The 16,390-nt window shown below is 38.6% G+C and overlaps 1 long non-coding RNA gene and 1 pseudogene across 2 annotated transcripts; one reads left to right on the top strand and one right to left on the bottom strand.

Annotated features, from left to right (window-relative positions):
• Positions 1-912: 912 nt before the first annotated feature.
• LOC309715140 lies at positions 913-4,330 on the bottom strand. Its single transcript, XR_014279154.1, has 3 exons — positions 4,160-4,330; positions 2,879-3,009; positions 913-1,535 (listed from the first exon to the last, which is right to left on the bottom strand). It is a non-coding gene; the product is annotated as an uncharacterized lncRNA (long non-coding RNA).
• A 3,028-nt stretch (positions 4,331-7,358) lies between these two features.
• LOC309715459 (cornifelin homolog B-like) lies at positions 7,359-15,008 on the top strand (annotated as a pseudogene). Its single transcript, XR_014280694.1, has 5 exons — positions 7,359-7,430; positions 9,615-9,710; positions 13,578-13,691; positions 13,776-13,933; positions 14,446-15,008. The product of XR_014280694.1 is annotated as a cornifelin homolog B-like (transcript).
• Positions 15,009-16,390: the final 1,382 nt, after the last annotated feature.

Genomic DNA, 16,390 nt, shown 5'->3' with positions numbered 1-16,390 from the left:
TCCTTGAGCTACAACTAAACAACGATGGCAAAGGCAGGGTGGTGCTTTTTGCACTTCAGCTGATAACTCCCTTCCCCCCCAAAGCTGGTATATTTTGTCTGTTTGTTTTTCCCGTGTTCATTCTTTGTTATACCTGGAAAAAAAATGAGCCATAATGAGCGTCTTGCAGGTAATAATTGTAGTTAGAATAATAACCACATTTTTATTGGAGACAGCTGGGCAACACCCAGAGCTATCGACTTTATTTTTCTCATCTTTGCTTAAATACCTGAAATGAAACAGTAAAATAAGCACAGTTCACTAAAATCAAATCCTATCCTTTTGGGAAGTATTGTTAATGAAGTTGCTGTTTCCACTAAAAGCCACTAGATGGCGCTGCTGTTAAACTCAGCTCACACCATAGCGTGTTTCTCAGTCACAGGCGAGTTTAGACCCTTTCATCAGATCACCCTTAAAAACAACTAATTAATAGTGTTAATAACACCGTATCTTAGTTTATTTTCTGGAATTATCTTTGTTCTCTAAATGGCGTTCAAAACATTAGCTAATGTAGCTTAAATCACCAGAGATTATTAGCTAACCTTCTGTTTCACTAGTCTGCTGGTATATCGGGAGTTGCCAGTTAGGGAGCTGATGTACTTATGAATTATTATAGTTTATTTTAAAGAAAAATCCTTTTCTGGTCGATTTTGTCTTCAGTGTTCAGATTTTGCGAGATGTATAGTCGTGTAACTTTTGCAGACACTGTCAACAGTGGAAAGTCCATTTTAGAATTACTCTGGTGTTTTAAGAGCATCTTGATTGTGGATAATTCCAGTTGAATGAAGAACAAAAACAAAGGTTTTCATCTGTAAAACTCCTGAACTGATGGCAAATGAAATTACTTATATGAAGCGAAAACAAACTCACAGGTACTTTAGCACTTTTTAATTCAAGTTTACAATCACCATTAACCCTGTACTTCATACACCTGTAGATTCAATTACAGGTCTTCTTTTAAACTTCGACTTCAGCAATGGCTGGTAGCACCGGGGCCTTGAATCTTCTGGTCTGTCTGCATGTGATGCGACAACTAGACTTCCAAACATAGATTACACCTGTCTGTCTTTCTTCTGGTCTGTTTGGTGAGGCTGCACCTTCCGATGTCTCTTTGGCTTTATCATCTTTTTCAAAGCCTGTCTTTCCATCCAGCGATGTCTCCCCACTGCTCATATCAAGAGTCCAACTTCTCATGGGGTCCTTACGGCAAATCCTAACCCTGACTAGAGTCTTATGCCCCTCTGAACTGGTGAAAATGGGTTGACGTGCTGAACCATCAGATTGTGAAAGCTGCCTGTTTGTTTTGGTCCCTTCATTGGGCCATCCTCTGCGGACGAGTCGGGCTGCCATGAGGAAGGAGTCAGCCTGGCTGTGCAGCATCTCGGAGCAGTATGACAGCGGCGGCCCGGGCATGGCCGACTTAGTGTCCCGGTCAGAAGGTGCTGGCTTACTGCTGCCTACCATCCTTCTGTTGTTACAAGTCGCCACCTCTGTTGCTGTAATACAGAAGGTATAGATGCACCAAAACATGAGTAGCCTCTTCCACAAAGACATAAACACTGACTCTCAGCCAAGAGTGACCTCAGCATTCTTTCAGTTTATTCGTAACTTTCTTTGAATTATGTTCACACTGCATGATAAATTATGGAGTGAACACATGGGAGACTGAAAAAGACAAAAAAAAAAACCCACATTAAACAACAAAAGTCATATTTATCACCTCTATTTACGTCCAATATAGACATGTCCAAATATTAGCAATAGTGTCAGAAATCTGACACTCCACAATTCACAAGCTATTTTATAACACTGTCATTAAGTGTCCAGTAAGGTTTTTGTAATTAACTAAAAGTAAACTAAAACTAGATGTGAAAAAACATTTCAGTAAACTTAAATAAAAATAAAAACTGGACTTGAAAAACATTAAAAACAAACTGAAGCAATTTTGTGAACTTGGAAAACTAAACTAATAAAAACTAAACTAAAGCTGTGATTAGACAAATATTTTCAAAGTGATTGGCTGAAAGAATCTTTGTTGGTGCTGAAGGAAACTGCAGATACTTTTTACTCCGTCTCACTTTAACATCACAAAAGGGATGTAGGTATTAATCTGGAGGTAAAAAAAAAGGGTGCTGGTGGTAGCACAACTTTTCTACTTGTGCAGCATTCAGATGAATCTTAGCTGAAATTTCTCTTCAATCAAAAAGAACATTTGTAGTTAGAAACATGTCAAATGCATTGTGGTGCTTGAACTTAAAAGCCATATGGTTCCCTTTCCCCCTGTTGAGCAGATATTATGTGGGGTAAAAGCTCTGGTTTGCTGCTGAACTCGGTCACCTTGGACAATACAGTTTTGTATTGCTGATAAAGAAAAGCCAGTGTTACATTGACAGTGGCTGGTCTGTAACCTGGATTGTGTCCAGGGCTTCTTCCTTCCTTGCTGTTTGCACTGATTGCACTGATATTTGGTCCCTGGTCTTTACTTTTGGAGTTCAGCAGGTTTATCTGCTGTGAACACGATTTCATGTTAGTGTCTGCTGAGCAAGCAAATTTTAAAAAACGGTTCTTGTACCAAACTAGCAGGGCTCAGAGCATCTCTGTCTGCCAACTCGACCCAGTTAAACATGTTTTTATCTGAACTTGTCTGGCTCTTATCTAGGGTGCATCTTATAGCTTTAATGCAGCTGCTGCTGAAGCAGTTTGTTTTCATTAATTCTCCAAGAGGTGGAGGCAGACGTCTGTAAGAGCAGCTGCAAGTGAGACCATGACAATAACAATGGCACATTGAAGCAGCCTTTCCTAGAATGTGGGGAACTTTACTTGAAGTTGTGAAGCTCACCTTACTGGAGGCTACTGAAGCTGGATGGATCTGCCCTGGAGATGCTGACAGCAGCCACACCGCCCAGGCGGAGGAGGGTACAGGGTGTGCAAGCTAAAAGATGGACCCCCAGGACCTCTGGTGGAAAAAGTCTTGGAAGAAAAAAAACAAAATAATAGAACTTAAAGATTAACTGAAAACAAGATTTAAGGCTTGATGCCAGCAAAGAACCACTTTTTAAGCACGACTGATACAAATTCCTGTACCTTCAGTAGATATTTAATGTCATAATCAAATATAATATTAAATGATATATGGTATAATGATCAACAAGCACATGCTGTCACTTTGGGAGCATCACCACAGTTCTGTCAATATTGGCAATAATAGCTAACTCCACACTGACAGTGTCACCTCCGGACTCTCTGCTAAGCGACCTATGGACACTGGCTGGATCTGCACTGTCACTGAAAGCAGAGGTTCTCTGTACTTTGCAGTTTTTACTTTGCAGTTAATTCAGGGGTTATTTTTCTTCTGCTTTACGCTTTTTAGTCAATATAATCCTTAAAATTCATTCACAGTGGTCGCAAAGAAAAAACACTTTAAAAGTTTTGGACTCAAATGTTCCCTTCAGACCAACTAACCTGCAACATTGGTCTGTGTTTGCAATCCTGTAAGCCTCGGTATATTTGTTTATTATTCAATACATGTATGCAACTCAATCAAAGTTGAGTTGATATCAAACATTGGATAAGACATTGGAATTTTTCAGTAAGACTGAATTATGCAGCCAAAAGTAATAAATTACTTCAGAGGTTTTCAGTATTTGACTCACCGTAGACAACAAATATATTTAGGTACATTTATGTAAAGACACTTGATTTTTCCAGCCGTAAAGAAACTTAAAATAAAAACATGCTGTTAAGTAGACTGTTTCAGTCCAGACTGTGCCATTTTTTTCAGCCTCACTTTTGACGTAAACACAGTGTGAAAATCATACAGCAAGGTTATTATTAATCATGAGAAAAATATAAAATTTCAATAGAAAATCTGGGAAATTAATATTAATAATGCAAAAGTCAAATTCAACTTTAACTCTGAGCATTGTTTTTTTAACCACATTAATGAAACTCAGACTACAAGAAATGCATGATGATGATCAGCTCTAGCCAGACCTGTACAAAAGCATGCTGCTTTAAAGGTGATAATTCATCTTTAAATATTTAGATTATCGACAGTTATGTAGTTATCATAGAAGCACACTAATGCAAACTATGACGTGGGTGTGGGTTCAAGTTATACCAGATTTCAGTCGAAGATCCTCATTTTTCTCTGTGCTCTTCTTCGTCTTCTCAGGACTGACTGATCCACTTCTGCGTAATCTCGATCTGAACGCTTTTTCACCTCTCTCTCTCTCTCTCTCTCTCTCTCTCGCTGACTCCCACTCGTTCTCTCCTCCTCTCTGCAGCTCAACTACCACTAACAGAATTTAAATAAGAGGAAATGTGGCACTATAAACAGTTTCGTTAAAAAGTAACAGTGCATGAGGTGTTTACATACATACATATTGACTGTGCAAAAGAACAGCCCTGAAAAAACAAAAACTAATAAACACACAGTTTGCATTCTACATTAAAACCTGAAAGTTGCAGAAAATGATCTGAAAACCAGGACTCAAGGTTACGTCGTGTCCTTGCTCAGGTGCTAAACCTGCACGTATCTGTATTTTTAGCACAGCAATGCACAAAACCACGTAGCCCTGTCACACTGCAGCTCAGTGTTGCAAATAGTAAAAGTGAAAGTAGGTCTGTTGGCAACTCGTAAAAACAAAAACAAATGCTCTTTAGGCTATGTCCCAAAAAACAGATGTCATAAGCATATAACCACTTAATAGGATGTGTAAGCACATTAAATACTTGGAGTGCTTTCTTATTTTCACCAGTCAGATTAGTCCACTCAGCACCATAACTTAGTTCAGATTATGTAAAATTAATATTTCTCACCTTATTTACATTCAATATAGCATTAGCGTCAGAATTCAAAATCCATAATTCACAAGCTGTTTGCTAAAACTTTCTGTCTGCTGGGAAGGAGGACACAGTTTGAAAAGAGCTGCCTGCTGTGACTGGAAATAAGGTTTTCAGAGTAGCACAACATGTGATTGGCAGAAAGAATCTAAAAACCTAAGATGGAGTTGAGAAAAGTGCAGATATTCTTTTACTCTGTACCACTGGAAGTGCAGACGGCTTTAGTAACTGGGAACATCTTATATGCTTTGCGGTTTTTAAACATAGAAGTTTTTATTTCTCCTCGTTGAGCAGAGGCTGTTTACACTGGTTGCCAGTGAAAGCCATAAAGAACCGTTCACAGAGAGCATCTTTAGAGGCATGTTACATTTCTTTCACAACAGATTGCCTGTTTGAAAATTATAACCAAAGATGCTTGAGGATTTGACTTCTGCTTAACTCAGCAACCTTGGAAAGACTGTTTGGCATTGCTGATTAAAAAGAAAAAGAAAAGTCAGCATTATGTGACGGTGGCTGAACTTTAATCTCAGTGTGCAGGACTTCTGTCTTCTTCTCTGTTTGCACTAATGCAACATAACAACATGCCAGAGTGAACACGGTAGCAGGACCGCTGGAAATCAGGATGTTGGTTTCTGTTGAGCAACGGCATTTTGTAAAACCCGTTCTTGCGCCAGTCTGGCTTGGCCCAGAGCATCTGTGCCCGCATGAGACATGCTTTTCGATTGCCTCTTGTCTCTTATCTTGATTTTGAGTGAGTTGTGCCAGTTTTGCTAACATCCCAGACAGCAGTGTTTCTCAGAGAGTCGGATTTGATCTCAGACATTTTTTTTTTTTTTTTTGCGTTTGTTTTGAAAAAACTAAATAATACTATATGTTTTGTGACTTGAATCCATCATGTTGGACTGCAGCTGATAGTGGTCCTTGTTCTGCCCTGCTGCTTTGATGAGCTCAGCAAACTGGCAACACCTGCTGCAGGTTCAGATTAGATTAGAACTGCAGATCAAGGACAAGATAGACTGCAGAATAAAGGACTCGTGACAGTTGACTGACATCAAGAATTGACAAAATGGTAATCTGGGCAGGCTGTCACCAGGACAGCAGGAAAACCACCAGACTTTAAGGACTTGAGGAATCTGATTAGCTACAACCAAACCTTCAAAGTGAAAGCTTTGCCAAAACTACACCGACTGCATTATCAAATCTGATGATGAAAACAAAATCGTTAAATATTGTTAAGTACATGTCCATGTAAAGTCTGGTGGAAGAAGATGGACGTTTTGATGTTTCATTTGCTTTGCAGCCATCATGTAGCTTGTAGCTCTATCATGGATTGGCTGCTTAGACTAGTCTATTGTTTCTGAGTCGTACCACATAGTTTAAAGGACCAGCCTGTCTTCCAAGTCCCACCAAATCAGTTATGGCCTAACAAGTAAAACCTGTGGATGTTTTACAAGGGTGCACAAGAAATGCATTTCTGCAAAGGACAATCTGATCTACAGAGAGAATCACCGGCACTGGTCTTCCATCCATCCAGAACCTGTACTTTTCAGGGTTAGGAAACAGACATCTCTGCAGAGCCCTTACATCCCAGACATAAACTATTTAACCCTGCTGCCCTCAGGCAGGCGCTACAGAGCACTGTTTACTAAAACCAGCCATCACAGAGATGGTTTCCTCCCTCAGGGTGTCTCTCTGATGAACACTGTGAAATAACCCACTGCTCTATCATTCAGGTCATATGTACAGTGCACTTCTTAGTTTTGCACATATAGTTTCTTAAGACTTTCTGCAATTTGTCTTTTCTTAATAAAACCTTTCTTTTTTTGAACCGGAACTGAAATTAGATTTTTTGTTTGTGTGCACAAACTTGTCCAAATAAAGACAATTCTGATTATCTTTAATGTCTGGTTGCTACAGAGGCTGTATTTATTTCTTGTCACACAATAGCTGCTTTGGCAGATTTGGATTTGAACGCTTCTTTGCTTTAGCAATCTTACTCTCACTATTCCCTTACGTTGTGAACCCCATTTTAGACAGTGTTTGTAGGTTTACCACAAATTTGAAGTTGTATTGTTTCAGTCTCATCATTTAGTATGTTGTGACTGTAAGTACACATGATCAGCTGGGTAACTCTCATGTGCTAGTGTGAAGGTGGAATTCAGAAACTTGAAAGCAGCAAGGCTGACAAGTCTGTACAGTTCAGAAAAGGCTACTAAAACAAAGAAGAAACATCTTGTTTATGTTGGGCATTAAACATACAGCCCATAGCTTTTTATTCTTTTCCCTCTGCTGCATGCACTTGGCCTGTTTCCAGGTGTTGAACAAGTCGAGAACAAAGAGGGTGTTGAAACTGCTCCGAACTACTTAGTGAAGTGATTGCTGGCATCTGAAATCTGCATTTGCACACTCTGAAACCTTGTACCCCACTCATTATATTCGCAGAATCAAAGTTCAGAGTGGGATGGAAGAGACCCATGATTGAAGTCCATCAGGGTCAGTTTGCTGGGTTTGCACTGGCTCAGAGCGGCCATCAGTCTAGGCGAAAGGTAATGACAATGCTGCAAAACAGTCATTGAACAGCAAAGTAGTTGCTCTGCAGACCTTACTGTGTCTATTGTTCATCTACATCTACCTTGGTATTATCTTTGACTTTGTACAATTTTATTCAATTGTACAGAGATTTATGTCACATTCATTTTCTGCGTGTGGGGGAAAAAAGAAAGTAGACCACCATCAACACATCTATTTCAGGATCTCTCAGTCTGTGGAGAAAGAGAAAGGAGAAAAGGGCTTTTGTGTGTTGCAGGTGTGTAAAATCTAACGTTCGTTGACGTTAACATGATTAGTAGCTACTGTCATACAAATATGTGACCAAAATGAAACTGGGGCATCTGATGACGTTTGTTTTTGATGGACCAGGCGGCTATGAACCGGCTCTAAATTCCTATCAAGCATTCCTTCTTTTTGTTGGACATGTTTATTGTGACAAAGTCACGCATACGTTACTTTCTGCAGGAAGCACCCACAAGAACACCAGATGTACACCAGCTATTTAATAAATGCAAATGTAAAATTTGACACCTCTTGTTGTGTTTGTAATACATTTTTTCTGATAATAAATAGTTTAGATCAGGGGTGGGCAACTCCAGGTCTCGAGGGCCAGTGTCCTGCAGGTTTTAGATGTGTCCTTGATCCAACACAGCTGATTTAAATGGCTGAACGACCTCTTCAACATGTCTTGAAGGTCTCCAGAGGCCTGGTAATGAACTAATCGTTTGATTTCGGTGTGTTGACCCAGGGTGAGATCTAAAACCTGCAGGACACCGGCCCTCAAGGCCTGGAGTTGCCCATCCCTGGTTTAGATGATGCAGAACAAAATTCAGCAAACTCTAAATAGGTTAAAAAAAATATTTAGAAATTCTAGTAGAAGTTTAAAAGCATAACTTTTCAACTTTTCAAATTCTCACTCAATAATGTAAAATGTAATAGTAATAATGTAATGCCTTATCAAAAAGTTAACTAGCTGATAGTTATACTGAAGAAAGACGGAAGTACTGATGCTGATTGTCGACCTTAAGCAAACAACATCTATGCAGACATCTATGTAGACAGTGATGTACAAAACTCTGACTAAACCTGTCATTGTGTTTGAGAAAACAGCGACAGTGGTATTCAAGTGCAACAGGAATGCAGGGCTATGCAGGAAGGGTAGAAGGACAGATGATTGTCAAAACCTTTTCCATTCCTTTGTTTGTTGTTTTGGATTTCTCAAGCTATTTAGGTTGATCTGCATTTACAGGCAGGCATTTGTATGTTGGCAAAGAGCAAAGTCGTAAAGCACCAATCATTTCTTTAGTGTCTGTCTTGCTAAAATTTTATTTAAAATTTTTCGCAACAGTGTTTTGGTCTGGACACCATTCCCTAACATTCACGGTACATTCTTTAGTGCTCCTTTAATGTGGTTTGTTGTTTAAAGATGATGATGTGTATCATTAAATGGAAAGTTAATGGTGATTGTTATACTGAATAGAGTCAGGGAGAGGTTTATGTACTTATGTTCCTTGGAAGGAACAAAGAGGTGACCTTTTGATGCCAAAGCCAACTTTTTGTGTCATGTTTGTTTGTCTAGTTATTGAAGATGAACATTCATGGTCTTGTGCCCTGACATACACAGGGAACAAAGTGAAGGAAACTTCTTCTAGAAACTTTTAATTAAATTAGACTTTTGCAATCCAGCTAATCCAGCTGTTGAAAGACAAACTTTTCTTTATAATCAAAATGCAACGAAACCTTAATCACAGGTTAATCCAAGGTTTCAATTTTCTTCCAGGTCTAATGAAAATACTGTTTTGGTTTGTGGTCATTTTCACCAATTGTTCCTTTAACTAAGTCTACCTTCTGTTGGAACAAGAAAGTTGAATTGTTTAAAAAATAACCTACATTACATCTGTATCAGTTTTTAAAATGTTCTTGTAGGAATTGGTCTCTACCTACAAACAGCGTAAATATTCTTGCAGGAAAATGAGAAATATGTCATCCTGTTATTATTATTATTATAAAGTCCACTAACGTTTATACTTTTCTTTTCAGTAAAATTAAAGAACTAAAGCAGTGTTACATATTCTTTTCCGTGGTTTTCTTTTAATCCACTGCGCGTTCCAGTGGAAAGTACAACTATATCAAAAAATTTTTTTAAATGGTGAACCGGTGTGTCCGGATTGTCCTGTCAGGTGATCGCTTGTGTAAAAGGGCTTAAAAGAGCTGCGGAAAGCAAACATCACCTGTGCCTGCACAACATTGAACTTTCTTATCTTCAAACACAAAAGGTAAGGCATTTTATTTTATTTTGCTTATATCCTCATAAGGTCATTTTCATGCATTAATGATGCAATTAATGACGTGAAAAGTGTATGATTTTAATTTGAAAAAGTATTGTGTGTCATCAGTCTGTTAGAGTTTTGGGTTGGCATGTGGTTTCTAAATTGTGTAAAAGTTTCCAGTGCAGTGATGTGTGCTGTCATAGCTGTAGCAGTGTGCAGTTAGATAACTGAGCACTGAAACTTTTATTCCTTTGCAGCCATATTAAATATGTGTACAGTTATTCACTGGCCACTTCATTAAGTACATCTGCCTAGTACTGGATTTGACCCACCTTTATTTTTACAACTGCCTACAGTCTTTATGGCATCGATTCAACAAGGTGTTGGCAACATTTCTCAGATATTTTGGTTCATATTGACATGATAGCATCACCGAGCTGCTGCAGATTTGTCAGCTGCACATTCATGATAGGACTCTTCTGTTCTACCAGATCCTAAAGATGCTATGTTGCATTGAGATCTGGTTGCTGTGGATAGCATTTGGGTGGAGGGAACTCATTGAGAAGTTCTAGAAACAAGTTTGAGATGATTAGAAATTCGTGACATGGTGCGTTATCTTGCTAGAAATAGCCATCAGAGGACGGGCGCACTGTGGTCATAAAGGGATGGACATGGTCAGCACTCAGCTAGGCTGTAGTGGTTAACCCTTTCATACATGAACTATTACAACTGCAATTAGGAATTTTTTCTTAAGTATTCTTATTCATCTTTAGGCATTAAAAAACAATTTTTGAGGTTCACTTTTTTAAACACGTACTTAAGTACACTTTGACAACACTGACTGACCAGTGGATGGCAGGGTATGGAGTGACAAATCAGTGTCCAATTTAGTGGTTTATGTGCCATTTATGTATACCATCAACACTGACACAAATACAAGAAAACAGCCTTTGAATAGCTGTCCACTGCAGTGACCACTATGCATGAAAGGGTTAAATGATGCCCAGTTGGTACTAAGGGATGCAAAAGGTGCCAAGAAAATATCCCCCAGACCATCACAGCACCAGCAGCCTGAACCATTAGTACAATGGTTTTCTTTCACTTTCTTTATGCCAGATTCTGATCATACCATCTGAATGCCTCAGCAAAAATTAGGACTCATCAGACCAGGCAACATTTTTCCAATCTTCTATCGTCCTGTTTCGGTATGCCGCCTCTTTGCTGATACGGGTGGCAACTAGTGTGGTCTCCTTGCTGTTGTAGTCCATCTGCTTATAGGTTCGACATTTTGTGTATTTAGAGATCCTCTTACATAGTTTTAGTTGTAATAAGTGGTTATTTGACTTACTGTTGCTTTTTAAATCAACTCAAAGCAGTCTGGCCTTTCTCCTCTGAACTCTGATATCAACAAGGCATTTTCACCCAGATAACTGCTGCTCACTAGATATTTTCTCTCGTTTTTTGCAATCCAGCAGATCAGCAGTTTCTGAAACACTCAGGCTGTGTCGCACTGCTGGCACGGTCTCTGCACAGAAAAAATCTGCGTTGCGCACAAAAAAAAATCTAACCTGAATTGAAATTAAAGTAAATATGTTAACAATTCTGTTTTCCAGTGTTAGTCAGTTATTGACTGGCTGCTCCAGTATGGGATTAGAACGATGCCACCTTATCCCATAGTCCAGCCACTGATGCGATTCACATTCGTATATACGCAGCTAATCAACGTCGTTGACAGGCTATGACAATGTGCCGACACCAGTGTTTTAGCGAACAAAGCAGCCTGGCTGATGTGGAGTGAAGCCACGTTAATGACAAAGTGTACAACCATTGGAGATGTGAGCAGGACAGACGGAACAACTGACGGAAAAAGTGTGGACTTTCTACCAGTTTTTAAATTGTGTTGATCGGCCACATAAAACCAGAGTTACGATAAAAATATCTGCAATGTTTGGTTTTCTTCCTGAATACTATCGTTGTTTATATTTACTGCTGGAAGAAAACGCTGGAAAGCCTGTGAGCAAAACCAAAACACCCCTCACCCTTTCCCATTGGTCGAAAAATGTACTATGTCGACCAATCAAAAAATGATATGGCAACATGGCATTTAGCTGTTTAGGAAGGGGGAGGTTTTAGGAGTGACGGAGGTGTTTTGAGATGTGAGAGATTTGCCACGTTTAGCGCAAATCTTGTGTAGTTAGTGTGTAGTGTAGTCAATAGTTTTGTTGTGTGTGTCAGAACAATGAGGCGACTGCTGAATGTTACAGGTGTTACAGGAGTGATACATCTCCTGTTGTCAGGCCTGCAGGTATCAGGCTGTTGTTCTCCTTTATCTCATAGTGGACAGAAATGATTATTTGGAGTGCCACAAATAATTTGTGTGGCATCAGATTTGATGCAGAACAGCTGATTGTTCTGTAAATAGTTTGAAATGTTTATTTAAAAAAACGCCTTGGCTGCATTTTTAGGTAAACAGCTGCAAAAAACTTTGTTGTTTGCAAAACTCAGTTACTTTTTTTTGAAGAACTATATAATTAATTGCCCAACATTGGTCATTATTTACTGTATTTTGCAGAGAGAGAGAGAGAGTTACAGGACCCAGACCACAGACTCATAATACAAGTCAGAGCTTTATATTTGTTTAAAAAATAAAGTTGTGTTTTCAAAATTGGAGTTCAAGTTATTTTTACTTCCAATAGTGTTAACATACTGCACAGGTCATGAACAAGATTTTTTTATTTTTTTCATTGTAAATGGGCTAAAGCAGTTAATTAAAAGTAGTCTAACATAAATGTAAACGCTGTAATTTGATTATTTTAATAAACCATGTAACTTGGATGGATTCGATGCTGGCGTGACCACAGTGCTCACGTCTGCTGTCGCTCACAGTGGTCCAAGGGTGTGTTTGCTCAGACACATGAAAAATTAAAGGGAACATTGGTGCAAAGCCTCACAGATGATGTGCAGCAGTGGGTCCCTCAGTCTGTCCTCACTCTGGACACTTGCAGTTGTCACACATGGTAATCAAATGTGTGATAAGCTGCAGGATTAAAACACAAGCGTAACTTATAAATACATGTTCATACTTTTATTACACAGTCAGAGAGAAAGACAAAGAGAGAGAGTGCAGGACAGACAGGTGACAGTCTCAGGTGTACACACTGCTACAAAACAGCACAAGAGAAGGAGGATTTAGTGTTTGTGTTATTACGAAACAAGAAGAGTTCCCAGATGGTGCAGTGGACACATGTGACTCCTGTGATTAAAGCATCTTTCTTTCAGCTTAACGAGTGAACCGTCAGCTCGTTCAAACACACGTTAAAGTCCGTTTGGCTCGACACCACCGAACAGAGGCAGCAATATAACATAGCTGACTTTAATTATCCATGAAATCATCACATTCTCTGTAGGATTAATGTCAACTACTGAACGGTGTATATTTTTAAAGGCTTTAAAACCAAGTTAGTACAAACGTCACTAATGTCACATAACTTTACCGATATGTGGCCAACAGTAATGTTTTAATGTTCTTCATTATTAAACATTTGCACATAAATAAGTGACATAATATTCAGTACTTACTTTTGAAAGTTTATTTTTCGGCCGTTCCGCTTCAGCCGTCTGCCATATTTTTCGGCAAAATTATCCACACCATTCGCCGCGCTATGAATATTTCATTTGAGCAAACAAAATTTCTGTTTTTAAATTTGCCATTGTGATTATCTGTATAAGTGAAATATCTGATTATATTGTCAAGTTTTGAATGCACTGGTTAGGTGTGGTTAATAAAGGGTTGTGGCTGCTCTCTTCCACAACAGCCTTTTGTAGTGCTTAACCTTGTGATCTTATGAACTTTCAACCTGGTTCCTCCTTTAGACTCCATCATGACTGATACGATGGTCGTCACGCAGCCTCAGCCTGTGATATATGTTCAAGGGTCGGATGAATGGTCATCTGGGTTATTTGACTTCTGTGAAAATGTGCCAGAGTGTAAGTGTCTCTGATTTATATCTATACCACAGCAAGTACTAATTCACTGCCAATGCACTGTGCTTATCATTTCTCCTTTTTAAGGCCTTTTTGCTTACTTTTGCTTACCCTGCTTCGCCTGTAAAACTTCGAGAGACTACGGGGAAAATCTCTGTCTCCCTCTGGCCGACTGGGTGAGCGGCATGATCCCGCCGGCCACCATGTCCATGAGGGTCTCCATGCGACACCGCTATGGCATCACCGTAAGGCCAAAATTTGATTTTCTTTTTAATGTATCTATATTTCACTCACTTAGCCTTCAGCCACTCTGTTGCACTAATACTTTTGAGAGGAGTTTGTTTCAACTTTTTAAAAGTTGCTTTTATTTGTGTTAACTATTTCTTTGCCTACTGCGCGTTTGCCTACTGCGCGTTTTAAGGCTGTCAGTAGGCTACTGACAGCCTTAAAACGCGCAGCCTTGTAAAACAACCTTTATAACATGACCAAATTATAACAAAAGAAAGATTGTATATCACCATATTTCGGATTTTTAAAGGAAGAAACTGTATTTTCTTAAATCATTCTGTGTCTGAATAATTTTTATAGATCAACATGTATTCTGTCAACATTATGCAATCTGCTCTTTATCTATAAAACTGTGCTTAAGACTATTTCTTACCTAAGCCATTGGGGTCTTTCAGCTCTTACATATTAACATAAAAAACTGGCCTGGTTAGCCACTTGCTGACCAAACGTCACTGTGTTTTGTTTTTAGGGCACCATGTGTAACGACTGTGTGCTTTCGACATTCTGTATCTCCTGTGTCTGGTGTCAGATGTCCAGAGAGATGAAGAAACGAGCACTCCCAGTCGTTATGGTTGCTACTAAAAACGTGTAACCTCTTCCTTCTTCATCATGTCTGGGGCCACCATCCTCATGGAGTCTTAGCAGCACAATACACTTTAAACAGAAATCCAACTGTAGCCATCCAAGCTTATTGAAGTTAGGAAACTGAAATGAAGTAAAAGGAAACTGTTTTTAATGTAATTAAACTATCATTAACTATCTAAAATAGTGCCTTTTAAATTTTATTTTACATTTTTCCCTTTGAGAACAAAAATTCTTCACCGAGGGGTTTATAATGACCACTTATTAACCAAAGAATACTTTAACTTGAGTTTAAAGGGGGTGTTAAAAGTGTGTTTTTGTGTAATCTCACATACTTTAGTCAGGTTTGTATTTTATTTTTATCTGGCATAATGAAAATTTTAAACAGATAAACTTAAATGACATAAAAATCCAAACACTGTTCTTTCATTTTTTGTCAATAAAATTAAGTGAAAGGCACATGACTCTTATTTTTCTGTGTTCATACAGCACGCTGTTAACAGATGGTAAACATACAAGTGTATGAAAGTGAATTTCAAAAATACATAAAAGAAAAAGGGTTTGGTTACCTTTAATAAGTGCTTTAAAAGTGTAACACCTCAGAACACAACACTGGATGCCACTTCTTTTATTGTTTTCTTCTTTTTTTAATAATTAATTTTGATAGTAGTAGTAGCAAAAGTAGTAATGGCAGAAATTAGTTGGGTGCCAGTCCTTCAAACTAGCATGTGCTAGTTTACTGATATTGATATTTTTGGTAAATTCAGCTGTTTTCTGTTTGAAGGAAGCTGACATTTTATCAGTGATGTATGATCCTGACAGAAGGTTCTTCCACAGTGCGATGTTTTGTTTTTTTTTTTAAATCCTGTCCCTTCTGGCAGGTTTCAATCAGAATTATAACAAAAGGATAAAGCACAGATGGAAAAGCACAATGTATCACAAACTGATGCACCTGTAAGAAAAAACAAAGGGAAAAAAAACTGTTCATTCAGTATATGAGGACATGCATTGATGTATATAAGATGCAGAGAGTATTGTAGTCTCTTATGTTATGTAGCGCAGTTTCTGATACTATAATCAATTTTAACTGTAAGTTCTTAAGAGACTATGAGCTGTCAATGTCACACATCAGGAGTCAATTCTGAAAATTGATAAAGTGTTTAAAATGTAAAGTGTGTGTGTGTGTGTGTTTCTATTAAGGATTTCACTCACTCTTTGAACGAATATCAAAGTCTTGGCCCTTTAACAGAGATGTGATACAGCGCCATCTGGTGGTTGACTTTCATTGGAGATTTTTTCCCTTTAATTTAGCTTGAGGCAGGTGCATGGTTGCTGATTGTTCTTGAGAGGATTTGTGTCTCTGATATATCTGGGGAAGTTAAAAGATGATGAGTTTTCTTGATCGCCTCCATCTATAGCAAAGAGCAAAGTACATACTGTAATCTTGCATGTAGTGTTTTCAATTTTCAGTGCCAGGACTATCCATTATGGGGTCCAGCAGAGCATTAAAGTCACCTATTGTCATTTTTGAGCTATAAATATACTTGCGAGTGATTCTTTGGCATGATTTATTTCGTCTTCTGGTTATTATCTTTTATTCATTTTCATTCCTTGTGCTGTTTTATATGTGAATGGCTGTCTGTCTCTCTGTGGTAGACAGACTGATGGCCTGTCCAGGGTGTACCCTGGTTCTCACTCCATGGCAGCTGAGATAGGCACCAGCACCCCCGCGACGCTGAATTGGAAAAGTAGGTTATTTGGAGTGCGGCATCATGTCTAGTATTTCTGACCCTAAAAGTCTTATTGATGATTTCAGGATACATGCAACAGCT

Source organism: Aulonocara stuartgranti, assembly GCF_965226115.1.
Source record: "Aulonocara stuartgranti genome assembly, chromosome: 10".
Lineage (NCBI taxonomy): Eukaryota > Metazoa > Chordata > Actinopteri > Cichliformes > Cichlidae > Aulonocara > Aulonocara stuartgranti.
The sequence above is the reverse complement of the archived record's forward strand: the minus strand, read 5'-3'. Positions and strand labels throughout refer to the sequence as shown.